The 23,218-nt window shown below is 44.4% G+C and overlaps 1 long non-coding RNA gene across 1 annotated transcript in view; it reads right to left on the bottom strand.

The window, feature by feature from the left end:
- Positions 1–1,824: 1,824 nt before the first annotated feature.
- LOC148517227 (uncharacterized) overlaps positions 1,825–23,218 on the bottom strand; it is a 190,971-nt gene continuing 169,577 nt past the window's right edge. Inside the window, exon 4 of the long non-coding RNA XR_015879311.1 lies at positions 1,825–1,903. This is a non-coding gene — a long non-coding RNA (uncharacterized LOC148517227). The remainder of the gene's footprint in view (positions 1,904–23,218) is intronic.

Below are 23,218 nucleotides of genomic sequence, written 5' to 3'. Positions count from 1 at the left end.
CGAGGCAATGGGGGAAATATAATAAATAAACCTTAAAAAAGGACAGGTGGAGAAATTGCCCCATAGCAACCAATCAGCTGCTAGCTATTTTATAGAAAGTACTTGATAAGTGAGAGCTAGAAGCCAATTGGTTGCTATGGATAACTTCTCCACGTGTCCTCTTTGGAAGGTTTAATACATCTACCACAAGGGAAGAATCTCACCACAGGTGTAAAGAGAGGTTCTCCACTTCACAGTTTTTCACAGGTTTCTTCATACAGGGGGCAGAATGCAGCAAAGCGGGAAATGTGGTCAAACCCCTGAAAATGCAGTTTTCGGGGGTCTAGTCGCATATCTCATATGCATCAAGCCCCGGAATGCAATATATTCCGAGGCTGTGATGTGGTGGGGTTCTATTTGTGACCCCCTAACATGGGAGGGATCCAATCTCCTAGCACCCCACACGTCGTGCGTCCTTCACCAGAGGGACTTCTGGGTCAAAGACCTTGCAAGTCCTTAATTTGCAAAGGACAGCTCTTCCCGAGAGAGCTCTTACCAAGAGAGCTGTCCTTTGCGTTTTCTCTCATGCATGTGGGAGTGGGGTCCGGCCCAGTGACTTAAGGAGGAAGCGCACTGTAATTACTTTATCCGTCATCATGTCCTTCCTCCTACCGGAACTGCATGAGGAAAGTAGTGACTGATTGCAGAGATACTGTACATCTACAGGGGGCAAAGAAACAGGACGCATGCACTGGGGCAAGATGAGATCGGCGGGGATGCAAGGAAGGGACAGGCAGCATAAATTAGAGCACAGGTTCTCAAACTCGGTCCTCAGGACCCCAAACAGTGCATGTTTTCCAGGTCTCCTCACAGAATCACAAGTGAAATAATTAGCTCCACCTGTGGATTTTTTAAAATGTGCGAGTGAGTAATGACTACACCTGTGCACCTGCTGGGTGACCTGGAAAATGTGAACTGTGTGGGGTCCTGAAGACCGAGTTTGAGAACCACTGAGTTAGAGGAATGCACCTTATTCTTTATAATGATATGGTGCTGTTTTACATGATGACATTGTCTAAAAACTGGTTAATCTTTAGACATTGCTAAGATGACTAAATGTTCTACTGAAGGAAGCCTATAATACTGCAAGCATCTCATCTGTAAATACACCTCTGTGCATGCGAGGTCTCATTGCTTACTGGACGGGTCATTCTGCAAACCAGGACAAATGACGGGGTAGCACCATGCGTGATACGGTGATAAGCTTTAGAGCTACAAGTGGTAGATGGAGGACCTCTGCTGACTGAAGAAAACCTATTTATTTGTATTCAACTCAAAACAATCTTTACAATCAAATCTGCAAACTCAATCAAATGGAAATGAAAACAGATTCAAGCCAGAAAATTTCATCATTGCATTTGATTTTTAACCTAATCATTGTCAAGGTTCAATAATATAATTTATTTTTCAAAGGGGTGAATTTATGGAATACCTGGATATTTCATAAATGATTACCTGTATCCTAACTGTGAATGGGACTGGGTTATCAACTCCGCACCACCTCACTAAAAAGCACCCTTTATTTTATGCATTATATTAGAATTTATATTTTCATTTATTTCAGTATTTTGTACCAGTCAAGCTTCTTTATGCTAGATCTTTTAGTTTTTCACATGTGAATAGATACCTCACACTTTCTCTCCAGCAGTCTTCTGATAATTAATATTTTAAAAAAAAACAACAACAAATAAAAAAATGTTATTTTGCTCTATTAAATTATCTTTCTCGAATGATTCTTCTTAACAAAGATTGTTCCATGACCTTCTGTTGGCTGTTACAACTCACCTGTCTCTATAATTGGATAGCCAGATGTTGCAAATTAATCAATCCTCGGGTCTGCTTAGATGTGCAAGTACTCTGGGCCCTGCAAGAGAAGATTAAAACAAAATGTGTAAAAAAATAAAGGAGGTCACAGAACAAAAGCCAAGTATTCTATTATTTAGCGAGAAGTAGAAGAAAAATTGCCTGAGCGTTGAAAATGAAAGAAGGCATACATTTCCCTTTATGAATATACTATTTTGCATTTAGCCAATAAATAGTAATGCAGGTTCGGAATAATGCTGTCATACAAGATATATAGCTGCTTGTTGCAAAGTCCTTGGTACGGGAACACCACAAGCCTGCAGTATGTATCTACAAGAATATCTCATGCTGGGACCCTATTCTCTTACATTACAGGTATCTCCCCAAACAGGTGCAATGTTTGTGGAATTATTATTATTTTTTTAATTGTGGATCAGAGGCCAGGCCGCATAAAGTCTCCATGGGGCTCTAGGCAACATAATGATGGATTAGGGTAATCTGTGCCCTCTGGGGCCAAGCAAGAACCTAGGTTGCTTAGTGGTTTACCTGGCTATGATGTGTGGTTGTGGCTGGACAAATAAGGGAATGGCTATGTTAACCAGTAGTGTGGTCAAGGTGTATCGGGGGCTTAGGCAGAAATGTCCCATCACTAATTCAGAGATGGACTGTATTGTACAGCCGCACAGTAGTGGCTGGACAATACCGTGCAACAAAATTAAAATGCAGCAGGTGTCTGGAGGAAATAGACACCTCCATGCTGCATTTGCAATCTGAGTGTAGCGTTCACAGATGCTGCCTCAGATCACCAAGGCAACCATCACGACCACCGGTTGCGATGGTTGCCCCTTTGGCCATGAAATCTGTGTCTACCAATGACCCTGGCCTCATCCCTCTTGGAAAACGGGGACGACACCCCCCCCCATTTCCGGGAACGATGGCCAGGAACTCCCCCACTCCATCCCCCAAGCAGGCTGCGGCTGGGAGACAATGGGAACGGACTCGCAGATGGAGGGCTACTTCCTGGGCACGCAAAGTCCTCCAGCACTCGGAGATGAGCGCTAACCATGGGGTTATCATACATCTCTGAATCAGGCCTACTGCATAGTGATGTAAATTATGAGTGACCCTTGTGCTCAATTTATTTCAGTTCTAATTATCATCAAAGTTTTTGTTTTGCGTAAAATCAAATAGAATTTATAACTTGACGCATACCTGTCTGCTACAGTTTGGTGCAGCCATCTTGTGTGCTGAACGAATATTAGGAACTAGTGACATCGCTCATGCATTTTGCATATTGATTGGTCAAGATCCCCAAATTTTTTTTTTTTTCCGTGATGCTCCCATAATTTCTGGAAAACACTGACACCTTACCTCATATCCTTTCAAAAAGTACTGAATGCAATGCAGTATTTAGTCATTTAATAAAGTGTAAAGTTCAATTAGACTAATTTTGTGCAAATATTGTACAATCTGATGTTTTTGCAAAAGTGATAAAAATAATTTTTGATACAATTTTCATACTTAGGGGCTGATTCAGCTTAGATCGCAATTGCTAATACGCACGCAATTGGCCGATTGGTGCGGACTGCACATGCATATGCATTGCAGTGCGAGTGCGCGAACCGGCCACTGCCACTACGCAGACCCATCGCAGAGTGATTGACAGGAAGTACCGTTTGGGGGTGGTGACGAGGGGGTGGTCGGGGAAACACAGGTGTACCAGTGTGTTTGAGCGCCGTTGCAGTGGCGTGCATAAATTATCCACTGCGATGCCTTACGCAGCTTGAGGACTCATATCATGCGCTGAAGTTAGCAATCTCTTAATAAGGTCTGATCTTGTACAAGTGTGCGTGAGTTTGCGATGGTACTCGATTGTACCAATGGTTTTGCAGTCTTGCTAAGGATTACGGATGTGTGGGCGTCCTTATGTTGTGCTGCGAGGGCATAGTGATTGCAATGGAATAGCATACTATCGCAGTTTAACTGCGTGCGTAATCGCTATTGCAATCGCAGTTGCGATCCGTAGTGAATCAGGCCTTCAGTTTTTTTCTTAAACATTGCCATGTTACTGTTAAGGTGCATACACACGTAACAATTTTTTGAATGATTTAACTCTAACGACGTTATCGTTAAAACCTTTTTAAAAAATTGTTTTTTGGGTGAACGAAGAACGATAATCGTCCAAGCACGCACCAGTTTGTAGTTTGTAGTTATTGTCCATTCTGACTGTCCAACATAACGATTTTCATTCAGAAAATCGTTCATGTTGTACAGAATTAACGATGAACGATGTCCATTCACTATATGCTTGATTAAAATATCATTCATCGTTCATGAAAATCGTTGACAAAATCGTTCATTAATTTAGTAACCAACAATTTTTCTAAATGATTTTCATTCACTTTTTCAAGGGAAAATATGAACAAAAATTGTTACCGAAAATCGTTGGTTACTAAAATCGTTATGTTATGCAGCTTTACACAGTAAAATAAAAAATGTAAATCTAGTATCAACTCAAAACATTTTCAGCTAGAAGTTAGTATCCAGCTCACTGGTGCCTGGATGTAAAATGTAGTTATGTCAGTTATATGAACATCTTACTAATGAGAACGTTATGGGCAGGGCTTTTATATGAGGCAACTTGTATCATTTTTTTTCTTAGTGGCCTTTAGGCAACAAACAGCGAAATTCTTCTGCACAGGTGAAAGTGGACAACTGCTCTTTATAGTGATAATGTATGGCTACAATACTACGCTGTGTGACCTTGTCAGTGATATACGATGTGTTCATTTTCAGCAGTGACAATGCTCTTTAGTCCATTTTGCTGTTGTCTATCACTGTAAACAGTATTTTCATACTTAGCATTGTTACCATGTTTTCCTGGTGATCGATTTGGACGGCTTACAGTAAACTAAGTTTCATTAAGTGTCTCATACAATATTGATTTTTTTTTTCTAAGAAATTATTATAAATACATGGTTTATTTTCTATCTCTCAAGTGTTACACATACGTTTATCTCTTCCCATTCTAAACAGGTGTGTACACAAGCTGATACTGATCTTACAAGCAGTGTGAGGCTGGAAGAGAATGCATTATTTTATTATGAATAAGACGTACTAAATATATTAACAAGATTACAATTTTTCCATGAAATAAAGAACATCATATAAAGAGTTTCCTTACTGATTTAGTATATTAGATGATTTGCCTACATTTGGATAATGCTTTTTCTGCAGGACTGCATCCTGCTGCAAATAGCAAATACTGGTCCGTGGTACCTCCCATTACCGGCCGACAGGAGCAGTATGCTCTAGTCTAGATACAACAGCAACCACTCCCATTACCGGCCGACAGGAGCCAGACTATAGTATGCTCTAGTCTAGATACAACAGCAACCACTCCCAATACCAGCCGCCAGGAGCCGGACTATAGTATGCTCTAGTCTAGATACAACAGCAACCACTCCCATTACCGGCCGACAGGAGCTGGACTACAGTATGCTCTAGTCTAGATACAACAGCAACCACTCCCATTTACCGGCCGCCAGGAGCCGGACTACAGTATGCTCTAGTCTAGATACAACAGCAACCACTCCCATTACCAGCCGCCAGGAGCCGGACTATAGTATGCTCTAGTCTAGATACAACAGCAACCACTCCCATTACCGGCCGACAGGAGCTGGACTACAGTATGCTCTAGTCTAGATACAACAGCAACCACTCCCATTACCGGCCGACAGGAGCTGGACTACAGTATGCTCTAGTCTAGATACAACAGCAACCACTCGCATTACCGGCCGACAGGAGCCGGACTACAGTATGCTCTAGTCTAGATACAACAGCAACCACTCCCAATACCGGCCGCCAGGAGCCGGACTATAGTATGCTCTAGTCTAGATACAACAGCAACCACTCCCATTACCGGCCGACAGGAGCTGGACTACAGTATGCTCTAGTCTAGATACAACAGCAACCACTCCCAATACCAGCCGCCAGGAGCCGGACTATAGTATGCTCTAGTCTAGATACAACAGCAACCACTCCCATTACCGGCCGACAGGAGCCGGACTACAGTATGCTCTAGTCTAGATACAACAGCAACCACTCCCAATACCAGCCACCAGGAGCCGGACTATAGTATGCTCTAGTCTAGATACAACAGCAACCACTCCCATTACCGGCCGACAGGAGCTGGACTACAGTATGCTCTAGTCTAGATACAACAGCAACCACTCCCATTTACCGGCCGCCAGGAGCCGGACTACAGTATGCTCTAGTCTAGATACAACAGCAACCACTCCCATTACCAGCCGCCAGGAGCCGGACTATAGTATGCTCTAGTCTAGATACAACAGCAACCACTCCCATTACCGGCCGACAGGAGCTGGACTACAGTATGCTCTAGTCTAGATACAACAGCAACCACTCCCATTACCGGCCGACAGGAGCCGGACTACAGTATGCTCTAGTCTAGATACAACAGCAACCACTCCCATTACCGGCCGACAGGAGCTGGACTACAGTGTGCTCTAGTCTAGATACAACAGCAACCACTCCCATTACTGGCCGGCAGGAGCTGGACTATAGTATGCTCTAGTCTAGATACAACAGCAACCACTCCCATTACCGGCCGACAGGAGCCAGACTACAGTATGCTCTAGTCTAGATACAACAGCAACCACTCCCATTACCGGCCGACAGGAGCTGGACTACAGTATGCTCTAGTCTAGATACAACAGCAACCACTCCCATTACCGGCCGACAGGAGCCGGACTACAGTATGCTCTAGTCTAGATACAACAGCAACCACTCCCATTACCGGCCGACAGCAGCTGGATACAGTATGCTCTAGTCTAGATACAACAGCAACCACTTTAAAGTGAAAATACATTTAAAGATGTGCAGGACATGGAGAAGAGATTGATCAAAATGCCAAACTAAATAAAAAAAGGTACAGGTGTACATAAAATAATTTTTTTCTGCAGTATGTGGGTCTAAAATGATGGCAGTTAATCAGGTGCTGACCCTTATTTCAGCCCCTTGTATTAGACCCCACCTCTCCTTCCATGTTACTACAGCATTACACCAAATTCCCAACAGAGGTTCTAAGTACAAATGAGTACTGCACCTCGCAAACAGTATCGGTTCCGCTGATGGGAGTAGCACAAAATGTTGACATTCAGGATGTCCACATCAGAATGTTGACATGGACAGAATGTCAACATGTCAACATTCATGGATGTCGACAATGACATAATTTTGTTATTGCCTATCCCAAGACTGATTCCCCAAGCCTAGCCCTAACCGCAGTCTAACCCTAGGGTGTGGTATGACATTTTGACAAGTTCTGAATGACGACAGTCAGAATGTTGACATGGACAATAGGTCGACAACCAATATGTCTATATACAATTCGGTTGACATTGTTAAAATGTCAACACGTTCTGAAGTCCGACATTTAACAAGTTCATACGTTCAGAATGTCAACATATTTTCTTTTTTGCTAAACCTAAAAATCAAGAAAACTCAATATGTTGACATTTTGAGTGTGTCGACATTTTATCAAAGTCGACATAAATGTATTTTGACATATTGGCTGTCGACCTAATGACAACATTGACCTTCTGACTGCTAACATTCAGGATCTATTGACATTCTGGTGTTGACACCCTGAATGTCGACCTTTCACCGGATACCTAACCGTAATCCTAACATTGCGAAAAATTAGTCTGTTCACAATGGAGTCATTATGATAAAGTCAACATTTTGCCAATATCGACATTGTAAATGTCTACATTATGAGCAACGATGCTACGGTAATGAGAGGTATACTGTATGTGCAAACCCCCACCCCAAAGGTGGAAATTAAATTAAATACAAATATGATTTTATAGTGTATTGTAATTGTATAGAGAGTTGTTGAGGATCAAACGTAACAACCCAATTCTCAGAACATGATATACAGAAATACACACTTTAAAGAACTTCCTCACATAACGTGCATTTCAGAGGGGGTGCTCTTGCATTTGGACTTGATAAGGGCTGATACTGTATTTAGTTGAGAGAAAACAAGTTACTGTGAACAATTGCAGGTCTGGGTCAACTAGGGTTTCCAGGGATAGCAGTAGCTGGTTTCATTTCATTGAACATCTTATATTAAGTAAAAGGCAGGCCTAGGGGACAAGCTGTCAATGAAGCAGTAAGCAAGTGAGAAACAGACACAAAGTAAACATGATTTGTACAGGCATAATATTGATACAAATTACCAATGCTGAACTGTTGGAATGCACAGAGCTGTAACACAATGCGTGTTTTATCTAACACATACACAAAACAAATAGCAATATTTGATTCCTCACAGCAGATACATTTGGCTCTCATACCCACCCAACATTGGCCTTGGTAAAATAATGTTGTTGCCACTTGATTTTACTCACCCAATTTCTTTACCTATAATTTGGGTTTATTTGGTTAAACATAAGTGCACACTAATAATGATGGAGCTCAATAGAGGACAAGCAGAGCACCCAAATGTTCATTTCCTGCTCTGGCTCAAAGGGGGGTAAGCTTGTCAGAAAAAAGGGCATTTGCTATGCACAGGGGAGCGTAACGCACACCACAAATGCCATCGGCTCCCACTGCTACCATAGACGGGATATATATCTTATATATAAAATTCATTGGTCTGTTTGTTTGTTATCCATTCGGATATCCCTGCAGCGTTTGGGATGAAACCAATGTGAGGTGGTCCAGTTGGATCCTGGTCAGGTTTTAGGGGGGATAGGGTCCCGGTCGGACCTCTTGTTGGTGTACGCTGAACTTTGACCCGGGGAGCCTGTTCAGAACTTCAGAGACTACCACTGGATGGATTTGGACAACAACTTCACAGAGGGTGGCAATTGCATGACCTGGAGTCCTGCCTCCCACTGCTCAGGCAGCTGGTGAGGGAGCTATGATGTCACAATTCACCGCAAAATGCATCATCGTGCCCCTGGACTGCACACATCACTGGGAATCTGATCAGATGTGGGAGGCTGGCCTATACTAGTCTCCGGCGCCAGGGAATGCTCTCAGAAATTCCACAGTCGCCCAGATATATATTAGACAAGTATGAGATATGAAATCAATAAAGGTCATGGCCGGCTTGTCTGAGAAGTTCCCTGTTACAGTAATGACAACGGAGCCAACATTTAAAAAGATGGTGAACACTTTGTTCTAATAGCATTAGCTGCAGTTCCCTGCAAGACGTACACTGAAAGGAAAGCTTAAAAGCTTCAACTAATGAGAACTGCTTTGCAAATGGCTACACCGACAGTATTCTGCGTATAGCAACCCAAAACCCTGACAAGTTCTGTCATTAACCATAATAGGGGGAGATGTATCAAAGCGTGGAAAGTGATAAAGTGCAGACAGATAAAGTACTGACCAATCAGCTCCTAACTGTCATTTTGCAGACTGTGTTTGAAAAGTGACAGGAGCTGATTTGGTTGGTACTTTATCTCTCTCCAAGCTTTGATATCTCTCCCCCCATACGTCCTAGACCACACAGCTTAGAGGGAACATTAGCCATCATTATGCTGTATGTAATACTCTGCATATATGTGCTTCAACTATTTTATTGGGATTACTGTAAAGCCTCATTTCCAGTATGTGGCTTGTGGACAGTTACAAAGCACAGGCCTCCCCCATAGGACACCTCTCTGTAGTTAAGCCCCTAGTTTCTAGAACCTCTATGAAACATACAATAGAATAATTACAGTGAGTGAGGTGGCAGCAGATCAGACACTTCTTACAGTGGAAATGTTGCCAAGTGTCTGAGTTTAGGCTACTAATACATCAATCTCTCTACCGGGGGAATACGGCTGCAAATTCCTGTAATGTGCAATCATGTAACTCAGGTGCAAGGCAATGTTATGTTTTGCTCTTCAGAGAAATGGTGATGTCTCCTGTCTGGCTGCTGTCAACCAATCAATGGCCGGCGGGATAAGTAAGGCGGAGGGCGGTGTGGGACTGTTAAACCCATCGCGGACCCTAGCGGATCCAGCAAATAGATTATAGCAGGCAAGTATGCCTTTGGCTTTTATTTTAACTCTTTGTACCGCACACAAAACAAAATTATTTATCCTTTGAATTCTACCACAAGTCACCAGGTAAAAATAAATAAATAAATATTATCAATTGAGAAATAATTAGAAACAAGAAGCCTTAAACTGGGTACACGGTAGACGATATGTCGTCCGATCCAGCGGATCGGAGCGACATATCGGGTACATCGTCTTGTGTGTACCCATGATATGCGTCGATAGCGACATCCGCCATCAGGGCCAACGGGGATGTCGCTGACGGTGCCATGCTTAGCTACCGACCCTTTGGACCCGGCATCGGCAAGTGTGTATGCACTTGCCGCATGCATGGTCCCGTCGCCGGCGATGTCGTGCTGAGTACACATCATGCAGTATGCACACACATGTATGAAATGTGTGTACCAAGCGATCGCACAATGCGATGGAACAATACATGTCACAGTCCATACACACTCATAATGCGGTGTACGATGGCGCGGTTTGTGGTTCCATGCTGGATTTAGCAGGATGGGATCGTTCATTGCATCGTCCCAAGATCAGGTGTACAAACTACTGTATGCGATCCATGCGATATATCGTTCTGAGTCGGAATAATATATCGTGAGAGGAATCGCATAGTGTGTTCCCAGCTTTAGAGTTTTAGCTTTAGAATGTCATCAGGTCCCATGAGGATATATTTCTTGACTTTATATTGTGTCATAGAGAGTGCTTTATTCATGAACTATTCTTTCTTTTGGTAAGGCTTCCTGCACTCCACATAACAGGGGTATAGAACACAATTGCCTACTGGAATGTCCAGTGGGTTTCCTGAATATTGGGCAGTTCTCCCATACTCCTGGGAGCGCAGGTAAAACTCCTGGATCCCCCAAACTAAACCAAGTGAATTAGGAACACTCTCGATGACTCAATTCACTGCTATTCGCTTTATCATGGTCCCGACCCTACCGCTTGATCCCACGTGGGGGTGAGACCCATCATGACATAATTTGTGTTGCCATGCCGCTTGCACTTGATACCTGGACTTCCTTTTCAGTATTTCTGGAGAGATCCCAAAAGTCGGTCAGTAAGGCAGAGGAAGTAAGATCGGGAATGAGCATACGGTAGTCCAGTCTGAAAGCTTAATGATGTGGACAGTAAGAGTAGAGTGCTCGCTCCAAGGCCAGCTCCCTCTATACCTTACACCTCTCTTCTGTTAGGTCTGAAGACAGTCTGAACATGAGAGGGCCTGATTCAAAGATGGACGTAGTTTCAAAGTTGAAGCAGTTGAGCAATTATTTGCTACTGCGAACTGCACAAAAAGTCACAGAAATCCTTACTGCGCATGCGTGAACCCAAGTGTCTGACGGCATTCGCAATTGTGTGTGGCATCACTAACACTGGAGAAGGGGTTTGTGATCCGTGGGCGTTTCAGGCTGGAGACTAGGAGGTGACCTAAGGTGATCGCAAAAAGGGGCTGTTTCATGGGCATTATATAGGGCTGTATTATATAGGGCTGTTACAGACACACAAATCTAATGCTTCAGAGGAAATGTTTGGTTAGATTATGGGAGAGGAGCTAGAGTAGACCCTAGGCTGCCACAAATGTCCATGGTGCCACCGATCTTGTGTCGATGTTGGAGTATTTACAATCTCCGTCGCAAATGCACAAACCAGGGAGGTTGAAAGGGGGGATCTCACCCCTCGTACGTTCCATCACACTGTGGAAGCCTGACATCAGCTTTTGCATATTCCCACAATAGCTATTGTGAGAGCATCTGCCAATGCGGCTGCATTACCAACCATCTCTGGAATAGGCCCAGGGAACATATAACCGGTGCTTTACCTAAAATGATCTCTTCTCAGCGACCAGAATTCTGGGTATAATACATTTATTTTGCACCAGGTTCTCTTATGTTGATATTTTGAAGTCACAAGGAAATAATTTTATTTCATACACATGGCTTATTTAATACATAGCCATATTTCTATTTTGCTAGTGAAATTGCTTAAAACTATTGTAAACTAGGGAGCAAAGAGGGGACAGTTTTTAAATTGTCATTTGCACTGAGAGACTTCATGAACTGTTTGGTTTCACAGACCATTTAGAAGCAATCTGTACTGTGCAGGTTCCCCTGGTGCCGCCAGTTCCCTCACCTATGATATGTAATCCTGCCTTAACAATTAAATTAGCATATTCTCGGCTTCCTCTGTGCAGTTCCAGGGAACAGTGACAATAAAAACAAATTAATTTGCAGTTAATAAACAAATTTTATTTTTAACTGTCAAAGCAGTGGATGTAAAAATAGAGATCTGAAGCTACAGATTGAATAAGCAGAGTCCTGATAACTGTAAAGTTTGCAAACCAGCATACCAGCCTTTATAGTTACAGCAGTATGAGAAATGAACATGTATAGAATAGCAAAACATAATGTTGAAGACTTAAATTTGCATTAAGTACAATGCTAACCTGAAGGGAAAAGATACTCAGGACCTGATTCAGCAAGGAATGCAACTGCGAATGCAAATGCGCTTACGCACACGGTTCAACTGCGATAGTATGCTAATCCACTGCAATCGCAATGTCACCGCTGCACTACACAATGACGCCCACTTTATTTAGCACACATCCATAATGTTTAGCAAGACTGCGAAAACATTGGTACAGTTGAGTACCATCGCAGCCTCACGCACACAAGCCCTGACCTTACTCAGAAATTGCTAACTTCCACGCACGCTATGAGTCCTCAGACTGCGCACGGCATCGCAGTGGATAATTTATGCACGCCCCTGCAACGGCGTCCAAACGCACTGGGACGCCTGCAGGCCACCCCCCCATCACATCCCACAAATGACACTTCCTGTCAATCACTTTGCGATGGGTCTGCGTAGCCACTACGATCGCAGCCCTGATCACAGTGGAGCGTTCGCGCATGTGCACTGTGACGCGTATGCATACGCAGTGCGTAACAATCGGCTGATTGTGTGGGTATTCGCAGTTGCGATCCTTGCTGAATCAGGCCCTCAGTCTGGAAAGGGTAAAACATATATTTATATATATATACATATATTGTGATAGAAGCACAGGAGAAGTTAGGGATGGTGTGTATATATATCCCAGATTCCTGTAATATGTGTTTTAAACCCCCAGGAAAAGTCTGTTTTACCAAGCAGATTTGAGTGTCGGCTTTTGGTAAAAGCCGGATAATGGGTCCTGGGGGTGTGTGTGTGAGAGAAAAGGGAGGGCTCCATCCACAGGGCCACTTCAGGTGTTGGGCTTTTCAGCCTGAGACCAGGCTAATTAATGATTACACCTGGAAGTGGCTCATAAGAGCTGTGTAGAGTTTTGATGCAGTGTCTCACACCTGGGGAAGTAGGCATGCAGGCTAGCATGTCCAGAGACACTGTGTGATATTCCTGTGAGTACTGTGCACGTGCTGTTATTGATGGTGAGGGCAGTAGGCCCTACTGTTCTGGTAGTGAGGGTACCTAATGTTTAGTTAGTGCCCAGACAGGCTAGAACTTTTGTTTATGTTTTGTTATATTTATCTTGCACAATAAAGACTGTCTCTGACCAGTTTGTACGAGAACCCCAGACTTGTGTCCTGTCTCTATGGCTGCTGTGTGTATAAAGAGGGAGTCCATCTACCCCAGGAGAGGGACCCCTATCCCGACTGCATATATAACAAAATGTTGACTGCATGACTGCTTCAGTATATACTAGTGCCTACTTGACTACTTTTTATGGAAGCCCTGTGGAGGCAATGTAGCAGCCTACTTTGGGGGCGTGACCCGGTTTTCACATCATTAGGCACCACCCCTGTTGCGGGTCCATAGAGAGGGGGTGGGACTAAAATGGTGCGATCGCGTAATTTTAGCCTTGCCCTTTCCCGCGATTCCAGGTGGTATCTCCCCATCCACTAGGAGGTGAGTGGGATGTGAAAGATCTCTTCTGGGGGTACCGGGGGCTGCCCGAAAAATCATACCATCCAGGAGAGAAGGCAAGTATATACTAGAGATGTGCGCAGACCACCCTCAAGTGTTCTATTTCTGATTCAGATTTGAATTGCTTTGAAAATTTATAAAAACAGCGAAAATCATGTGAAGTTGTGCTTAGCAACCAAACAGATTATAGCTATAATTTATCTAGTTCATTCTATAAAATGGTAACTAAAATCTGGTTGCTATAGGCCACTTCTCCACCTGTCCTCTTTAAAAGGTTTGATACATTTCCCCGTAAATCTGTGATTGTATCTAACAGCAATGAATATAAACATTGCTTATTGTCTGATAGTGGAGTTTCCCTGTAAGCTTAAATTATCTACATGGACACAAACATTTGCTTGGCAGAGGCTGCCATTTATGGTTTACAAATGCCTTTAGACATAATTAGTACTTTACTATATTGTTCCAGCTACTCAACAGCGAAACATGTCCACTCCTCATTCTACAACAGAGCAGTGCAGAGGCCTAAAATTAGGACATGTCCTTCCCTAATGGTTAATTACCAAACAAAGTAAAAATAAAACACAGTACACACCGAAAGCTAAACATGACCAGTCTAAGCAATAAAAGGTGGTGACCTAAAGCTCGTAGCTTTGGGTGATGCTTTAGTGGATCCATCGCTACTCACAGCGGAGGCGGCCATTTTGTGGCGGCCATTAATATTCATGAAAGAACACTTCAGTCGCATCACTGATTCCTCATGAAAAGGCTGCATTCTCATGAATGGTTGATTTCAATTATGAATGAATGAATTTCAATGATGAATGGTTGATTTCAATGATGGTTCGTCAGCCTACAAAATGGCTACCTCCAGTACGAGGAGACAGTTAACATTGACAGAAATTGGTAAATAAATGAGCAACCAAGGCTTATTTCACACCATAAGTTATTTAATTAAAGCTCCATGAAGACAGAGAGAAGGAAAAAGTGAAATGTCTTGACTCCTGCTGTGACAGAGGGAGACGTGTTGAATATTGGCATCTACATCCTGAGCCCTTGATCATGGCTTCCTGTATGCATCATCGACAGCATATGCAGTATATGTGACAATTAATTATTCTGTACATTTGGTTTCTTCTGCTCCCTACATATAAAGCAGTAAAACTTCTGAAAGATTTGTCCAGTGATTTGTTCTGTGAAAGCCTTCTCTCAGCACAGATATTTATTCCCCGGATGGATCCTGCTTTGGTTTATTACCCAGCCACGGTTTAATCATTCTGCTCAAAAAAACCATCACGGTGTGGAGTCAGAAGATAAACTACTTTTCTGCTGGCGCTGGACAAGATATCGCCGTTTTGTCACTTAAGCAAAACAGCTGTGAAAAAGAAATTTTCACCTCCTGATATGAAATGCTAGGCAACAAATTCCTTAACTTAAATAACTTAAGCAAAAAAAAAAAAAAAAGATGTAGCAGTTTTTCAATGTGGGCAAATAGGTTCTAAATATGAATATATAATACGAGATGGCTGGGCGGCTGTGATTTACACACAAATTCATTTCTGACATTCATGCCTCTGTTCCTCAACAAAAGCTAATGGAGCTTGTCCAGCAAGGTAGAGAGCGCGTGTCTATAGTACTGTAGGCTATTCAAATAATTTTAGGGAAAATAATATTTTGTAAACAGAACACAGACAAAGACAAATCTCATTTTATGGTCATGAAGACCCTGTTTCTTTGAACAGAACACAGAAGCGAGTTCCAACAGGTCACAAAAAATAAAAAGCAGGAAATGAAGCAGCATTGGGGGCCACCTTCATAAAAGCGTTGCAGCTGCAGTTACAGGACATTCAGGTTACAGGTACAGGATATGTAAATGTGCTGGTACCTGGGGACAAGGGTGTAAATAACTGACTCACTTCATTGTTACATTTTTTTTTAATATGCTCTAAGCGCTGGCCAGCTCTACTGACTGCAGGGTGCAATTCTAGGAGGGTTGGATACGAGATGCCGACAGTCAAAATACCGATAGCAGCATCTCGACAATCAGAATCCAGACAGAATTTTGTAAGTAACCCTTATTATAACCCCCCCTCTAACCCTAACCCACCTTTCCTGCAGCCTAACCCTAACCCTCCCCCCCGCAGCCTAAACTAACGCATCCCTCCTGCAGCCTAACCATAACCCTCCCTTCACGCAGCCTAACTCTCCCCCCCTCTACTACTGCACTGCTGGAGGCAAATTTCCGATGATCGGGAATCTGCGCATGCGCCTGATCTGTTCTGCGCATGTGCAGAAGGGGTCTGCGATCACGTAGATTGGTAGCAGACTGTCATTGATAGTCTGGTGGCGTTTGTGGGTGGGGAGGGGACGGCGATGGCCTCCGTTTCCCGAAACGGAGGCGTGTCGCCGCTGTTGGGTGGGAGGGAAAAGGCCAGGATCTCTGTCTGCTGCTCAGTCCTGGGTTCTTCCTCTCATCTGCTGCGTCCGGCTGCGTGACTCCATGGGTCACCTTAGCCAGTCGATGTTACACAGATTTTCCGATGCTGCGCAGCTCATATACATAATGCAGCAGGAGGTGTGATGGTGTGATGCCTCTTGCTGCATTACCATATCTGCACGGACGGAATTTAAAGCTGCTTGATAGTATGGGGACCAGTGTGCTGTCACTAACAGCCTGGATCTATTAATAGCAGTATCATATGCAAGTTGCCGCCATTTCTGCTATCTGTTTATCTACATTACCTCAAAGACCAAATAGACCAACCCAATGTGGATACATTGTGGACAGTCCAGAAGCGGTTAAAATTAATTTTTAATATTGTTTGCATTCAAGATGCAAAATATGTACCACAGATGGGCATACATTCAACGCTGCATGAGCAGCTTATAGTCTGAAACTGGCAACTCTAAACGCGGGCCGTAACTAAGAGTTTGCAAGCTGTGCCGGTGGCCTGGGCACAAGGCCCCAGGACGGCACCATTGCTTCCCCATGGTACCTGTTTTTGGCTTGCAGGGTGCCTGGAAGGGATTTAGTCGACATCCCGACGGTCAGAATCCCGGTGACATTCTGATGGTAAGAAAGAATTCTATAACCGGCAAGGTAAGCCCACTCATTCACTCACAAATCAGTGACCTCTGTGAGCTGGGTGGCGGAGTAAGCTTATTCCATTATAGCAGCCCTCAATGCACTAGGCCAGGGGTCAGGGAACTTTTTTACCTTTTATGCCAAAATATATTTAGATATGCCGACGTTACCCCCTTGATTTGAAAGGAAGGAAATCATATAGTAGTGCCCCCATATAATTCCCCTGTAGTAGTGCCCCTCATATAGTGCCCCTGTAGTGCCGCTTGTACAAGAAAAAACCCTCAAAAAACCTTACCTTAATCCCGGCTCCTGCATCCGCCGCCATCCTGTCCGCCCGGCTGCTCCTCGGAACTATGGGAGAGACATCATGACATCTCTCCCATAGTGCGCATGGAGAGAGTCGGAAGCTGGAGTTCAGAAGAGAACTCCAGCCTCCGGCTAATGCGGCGCTGCAGGGAAGGAGACGGGCGCTCGCTGGTAGTAACATCTCAGAGGGCGTACGGCTTAGAGTGTCCCTGCGACACAGCCGGGCATGCATATGAATTAGAGATGAGCGGTTCGGATTCTGTGGAATCCGAACCGCTCCGAACATTGGGGATCCGAGTCCACCCGAACCCTGTTCGGGTGTTCACCGCCTGACTCGGATCCCCGTTCGGGGCCGAACGGCGGCCGCCTGATGTCGGATTCTCACTAGAGAATCCGACATCAGGTCTCCTCGCGTGTAGGGCAGAGCGCAGTGATAGCGCTCTGCCCTACACAGACACAGACACACAGCCGCCAGCGGCAGCTGTGTGTTTGTTACAGCAGCCAATGAGAGTCACACAGACTCTCATTGGCTGCTGCACGGAGGGAGCCGGCTGGAGCTCACACATGAGCTCCGTCTTCCGGCTCCCTCCTCAGCGTGTGACAGAGCGGACGGCGCGGGAGCGGGGATACAGGTAAGTTTTATTTTTTTTATTTTTTTACTTGTCAAAGGTCCGGGGGCGCTACTGGGGGGGGGGGTCTGCACTACTGGGGGGGTCTGCTACTGGGGGGGGGCTATACTACTGGGGGGGCCATACTACAGAGGGGCCTGCTACTGGGGGGGCTATACTACTGGGGGGGGGGGTCTGCACTACTGGGGGGGGGTCTGCTACTGGGGGAGGCAATACTACTGGGGGGGCCATACTACAGAGGGGCCTGCTACTGGGGGGGGCTATACTACTGGGGGGGGGTCTGCACCTGGGGGGGACATACTACTGGGGGGGCCTACTACAGGGGGGGCCATACTACAGGGGGGGCCCATACTACAGGGGGGGCTACTACTGGAGCAGCCTACTACTGGGGGGGCCTGCTACTGGGGCAGCCTACTACTGGGGGAGCCATACTACTGGGGGGGCATACTACTGGGTGGCATGCTAATGGGGGGCATACTACTGGGGGGGCCTGCTAATGGGGGACATACTACTGGGGGGGCATACTACTGGGGAGCATTCAACTGGGGGCACTGCATAGTGGACCGTACTACTAAGGGGACTGCATAGGGGGCACCACTGCTGGGGGACATTGTGTAAGGGACACCGCTACTGTGGGCATTGTGTAAAAGGGTCACTACTGTGGGCATTGTGTAAAAGGGGCACTACTGTGTGTCGTAACATAAATAAGAGACACTACTTTATGGTGTAATGTGAATCAGGCCCTATGTGCGGTGTAATGCTAATAAGATTGTGCACTGTGACTCCTAGGGCCGTAGCCCACTTTGTAAACAAGTACTGTGACTCTGCTGGCCGTACCCCACTGGGTGGGTGCACTACTTTTCATTTCTGCCACTGCTGTGTGGCAATGTGTCATAGATGTGCTTTATACTGTGGTGTCTGTGTCGTTGTGCCGCTGCTTTGTCGCTTAGTAACCAGTCAGCTCACTGCAACCTTTGGCCAATAATGTTGAAAACAATATTATAAGCTGTGATATGGTCTAAATTGACTGGAAATTAATGTTATTGAGGTTAATAATACTCTAGGAAGAAAAAAAAGACCAATTTATGTGATTTTAGCTTTTTTTGTCAATTTTTGTAAAAAAATCCAAATCCAAATCCAAATCCAAATCCAAAGCCAGTCACCGCAGTTTGGCAAATCCAAATCCAAATCCAAAGCCGGACGACGAATTAGAACCAAATCCAAATCCAAATCCGGCAAAAATGGTCCGGCGCACATCCCTAATATGAATCATTCTATATTATAGAATGATTCATATGCATGCCCAGCTGTCCGTCCATTACCCCCAGGAATTTCATTTTTACCCCATGTGGGGTAATTTACCCCTGTTCCCTGACCACTGCACTAGGCGGAGGCAGTTAATGAAATGTTAAAAGTAGTTTTTAAAAAGGTAGAACTTTGCACTGTGAATCCTTGCTAGTTAAATGTGGGGGATGTAGTTGGCATCACAGCATTGAGAATCCAGGTGGTCAGAATGCTGGCAACAGGATCTTGGCGGGTCAGAATGCCAACAACTTGTAACGGCAAGTATGAGGGTTAGGCTATAGGGGGGGTAGGGTTACGGATAGGCTGCGGGAGGGGAGCGTTAGTTTAGGCTGCGGGGGGAGGGTTAGGCTGCAGGAGTGGAGGGTTAGGCTTCGGGATGGAGGGTTAGGGATAGGCTGTGGGGGGAAGGTAAGAACAGGGGCGTATCTTCCTATTGGCAAGGATGGCACTTGCCAGGGGCGCCGGCCGGTGGAGGGCGCCGGTGGGGGCCCCCCCACCGGCCGATGCCCCTGGCAAATGCCATTCGCAGCTAAAACTTCCACCTGATGAGTCCAATTATTTTTTTTTTAGATGGAGACAGCTGTGTCTCCATCTCAATACAAGCGGCAAATGCTGCCGCAATCACAGCTACGGAGAGCTCAGAATGTCAGAGGTAGCTGGGGAGCTGCTGCACATGCTCAGCTACAGCTGCTCCCTCTCCCTCCTCACAGTATGTAGTGCTGCGGCTGCCGATTTCCTCCTCTCAGCCCCAGGTACGTGAGAGTGTGTGTGTGTGTGTGTGTGTGTGTGGTGTGCCATGTACTTTAAGTGTGCTATGTACATGTAGGTGCAGTGCTAGGTATGTGTGTACAATGTGTATGTGTGTGCTATGTATATATATGCGCAGTGCTAGGTATGTGTGTACACTATATGTGTGTGGTGTGCCATGTACAGTATGTGTGCTATGTATGTGCAGTGCCAGGTATGTGTGTACAATGTGTGTGTGTGCTATGTATGTGCAGTGCCAGGTATGTGTGTACACTATATGTGTGTGGTGTGCTATGTACAGTATGTGTGCTTTGTATGTGCAGTGCTAGGTACAGTATATCTGTTTACTAACTGACAAGGGGGAGGGGACCAGTCCCTTACTTGCCAGGGGCGCTCGGACCCCTAAATACACCCCTGGGTAAGAGTTAGCCTATAGGGGAATGAGGGTTAGGGTTAGGATTAGGGTACGGGTTAGCTGGAAAATACTTACCGAAATTTGTCTGCATTTTCACTGTCGGGATCCTGCTGCCAGCATCCTGACCGCCAGGATGTCGTACCCACCCATATGTGGCAATAAAGATGATTTTCTCCTACCACTTACCAAACTTATAGAAACTCTGCTATCACTACAGTACCATTAAAATCTTGCCAAGGCAGCAATACTGAGCAGAGGCGGTAAGAGTTATTAACGCATGCATGATCTGGCTGGCTGGTTCCCACTGCAGCAGCGGAACTTGGCTATCAATTCCACTAGTAAAACAACACTAAAATAATAAAATAATTTATATATATATATATAATATTTGCCATGTTATAGTTCTGATGAAATGGTCCAAGGACCTTGATATGTCGACCCTGTGTCTTTGATGTATTTGCACACTTGGATACAGGTATTCTGGATATTAACCCCAGGAGTGCCGCCTCTTTTCCTTCAATATGTGGGGCTGTTATACCTTGCTATAGGAATCTGCTGTATGTTTATATGTAGGAAGGCACCCTATTTTTCCTCCATTTCGAACAATTGGATATATATACAGTATATATATATACAGTCAGGTGCATAAATATTGGGACATTGACGGAATTTTCATATTTTGGCCTCTATTCACCACCACAATGGCTTTGAAATGAAACAAACAAGATGTGCTTTAACTGCAGACTTTCAGAATTAATTTGAGGGTAATTATATCCAAATCAGGTAAACGGTGTAGGAATTACAACGCTTTCTATATGTGCCTCCCACTTTTTAAGGGGCCAAAAGTAATGGGACTATCAACTCAAAAGCTATTTCATGGACAGTTGTGGGCTATTCCCTCGTTATTTCATTATCAATTAAGCAGGTAAAAGGTCTGGAGTTGATTCTAGGTGTGACATTTGCATTTGGAATCAGTTGCTGTCGACTCTCAATATGAGATCCAAAGAGCTGTCACTATCAGTGAAGCAAGCCATCATTAGGCTGAAAAATCAAAACAAACCCATCAGAGAGATCGCAAAAACATTAGGTGTGGCCAACTCAACTGTTTGGAACATTCTTAAAAAAAAAGAACGCACCGGAGAGCTCAGCAACACCAAAAGACCCGGAAGACCACGGAAAACAACTGTGGTGGATGACAGAAGAGTTATTTCCCTGGTGAAGAAAAACCCCTTCACAATAGTTGGCCAAATCAAGAACACTCTCCAGGAGGTAGGTGTTTATGTGTCAAAGTCAACAATCCAGAGAAGACTTCACAAGAGTGAATATAGAGGGTTCACCACAAGATGTAAACCATTGGTGAGCCTCAAAAACAGGAAGACCAGATTAGAGTTTGCCAAACAACATCTAAAAAAGCCATTACAGTTCTGGAACAAAGATCAACTTGTACCAGATTGATGGGAAGAGAAGAGTATGGAGAAGGAAAGTAACTGCTCATGATCCAAAACATACCACATCATCAGTGAAGCATGGTGGTAGTAGTGTCATGGCGTGGGCATGTATGGCTGCCAATGGAACTGGTTCCCTTGTATTTATTGATGATGTGACTGCTGACAAAAGCAGCAGAATGAATTCTGAAGTGTTTCGGGCAATATTATATGCTCATATTCAGTCAAATGCTTAAGAACTCATTGGACGGCGCTTCACAGTGCAGATGGACAATGACCCGAAGCATACTGCAAAAGCAACCAAAGAGTTTTTTAAGGCCAAAAAGTGGAATATTATGCAATGGCCAAGTCAATCCCCTGACCTGAATCCGATTGAGTATGCATTTCACTTGATGAAGTCAAAACTGAAGGGAAAATGCCCCAAGAACAAGCAGGAACTGAAGACATTTGCAGTAGAGGCCTGGCAGAGCATCACCAGGGATGAAACCCAGCGTCTGGTGATGTCTATGCGTTCCAGACTTCAGGCTGTAATTGCCTGCAAAGGATTTGCAACAAAGTATTAAAAAGTGAAAGTTAGATTTAGGATTGTTTAGTTTGTCCCATTACTTTTGGCCCCTTAAAAAGTGGGAGGCACATATAGAAACCGTTGTAATTCCTACACCGTTCCCCTGATTTGGATGTAATTACCCTCAAATTAAATCTGAAAGTCTGCAGTTAAAGCACATCTTGTTTGTTACATTTCAAAGCCATTGTGGTGGTGAATAGAGGCCAAAATATGAATTATGTCAATGTCCCAACATTTATGCACCTGACTGTATATATGTATATATATATATTAATACTACTGACCAGTGGTATTGACATTCTGAGATGTGAAATTAGCCTCTGTATGGCGGAACCCAGTGCATCTTGGCTACAGCAGGTGTAGTGCCTTTACTCACTATTTCACTGAATGAATGGATCAATAGTCAGTTTGTTCGAAATTGTCCAGAGAACGGATTAGCTGCCAGATCCCCTGAATGCCTATACCAGTGATTAGAAACCTGCTAAACTTCAAGGGGCCACTTCAAGGGGCCACATTTTGTGTCGATCTGGAGTTCAACTGGGCCACACATTCCTCTTAATCACAGTAATAAGTTAAATCAATAACTGTAATAATTGAGACACTTTTCTGTAATAAGATATCAGTAGACATTTGAAACAAGCATTACAAGCTTTAACAAACAAACATGACATGCTTGCCGACTATTTTAAGCCCCCTCCAGAAGAGTCTTGGAGTGGACAACCCCATCCAATGGCCGAATCTGGCTGTTCAAAGCCACAATTTGTGTCATTTTAAAGTGGGGGTGGGGCTTGGATGATGCGATTCAATGCAAATCGAATCATGAAACCTGCAGTTGGAGATAGGCTCTGTTGGGAGGATGGGAGACCCCCCTAAA

This window comes from Taudactylus pleione, unplaced genomic scaffold (genome assembly GCF_031769625.1).
Source record: "Taudactylus pleione unplaced genomic scaffold, aTauple2 ptg000225l, whole genome shotgun sequence".
Lineage (NCBI taxonomy): Eukaryota > Metazoa > Chordata > Amphibia > Anura > Myobatrachidae > Taudactylus > Taudactylus pleione.
Note: the sequence above shows the minus strand (reverse complement) of the source record. Positions and strands in the feature narration are given on the sequence as shown.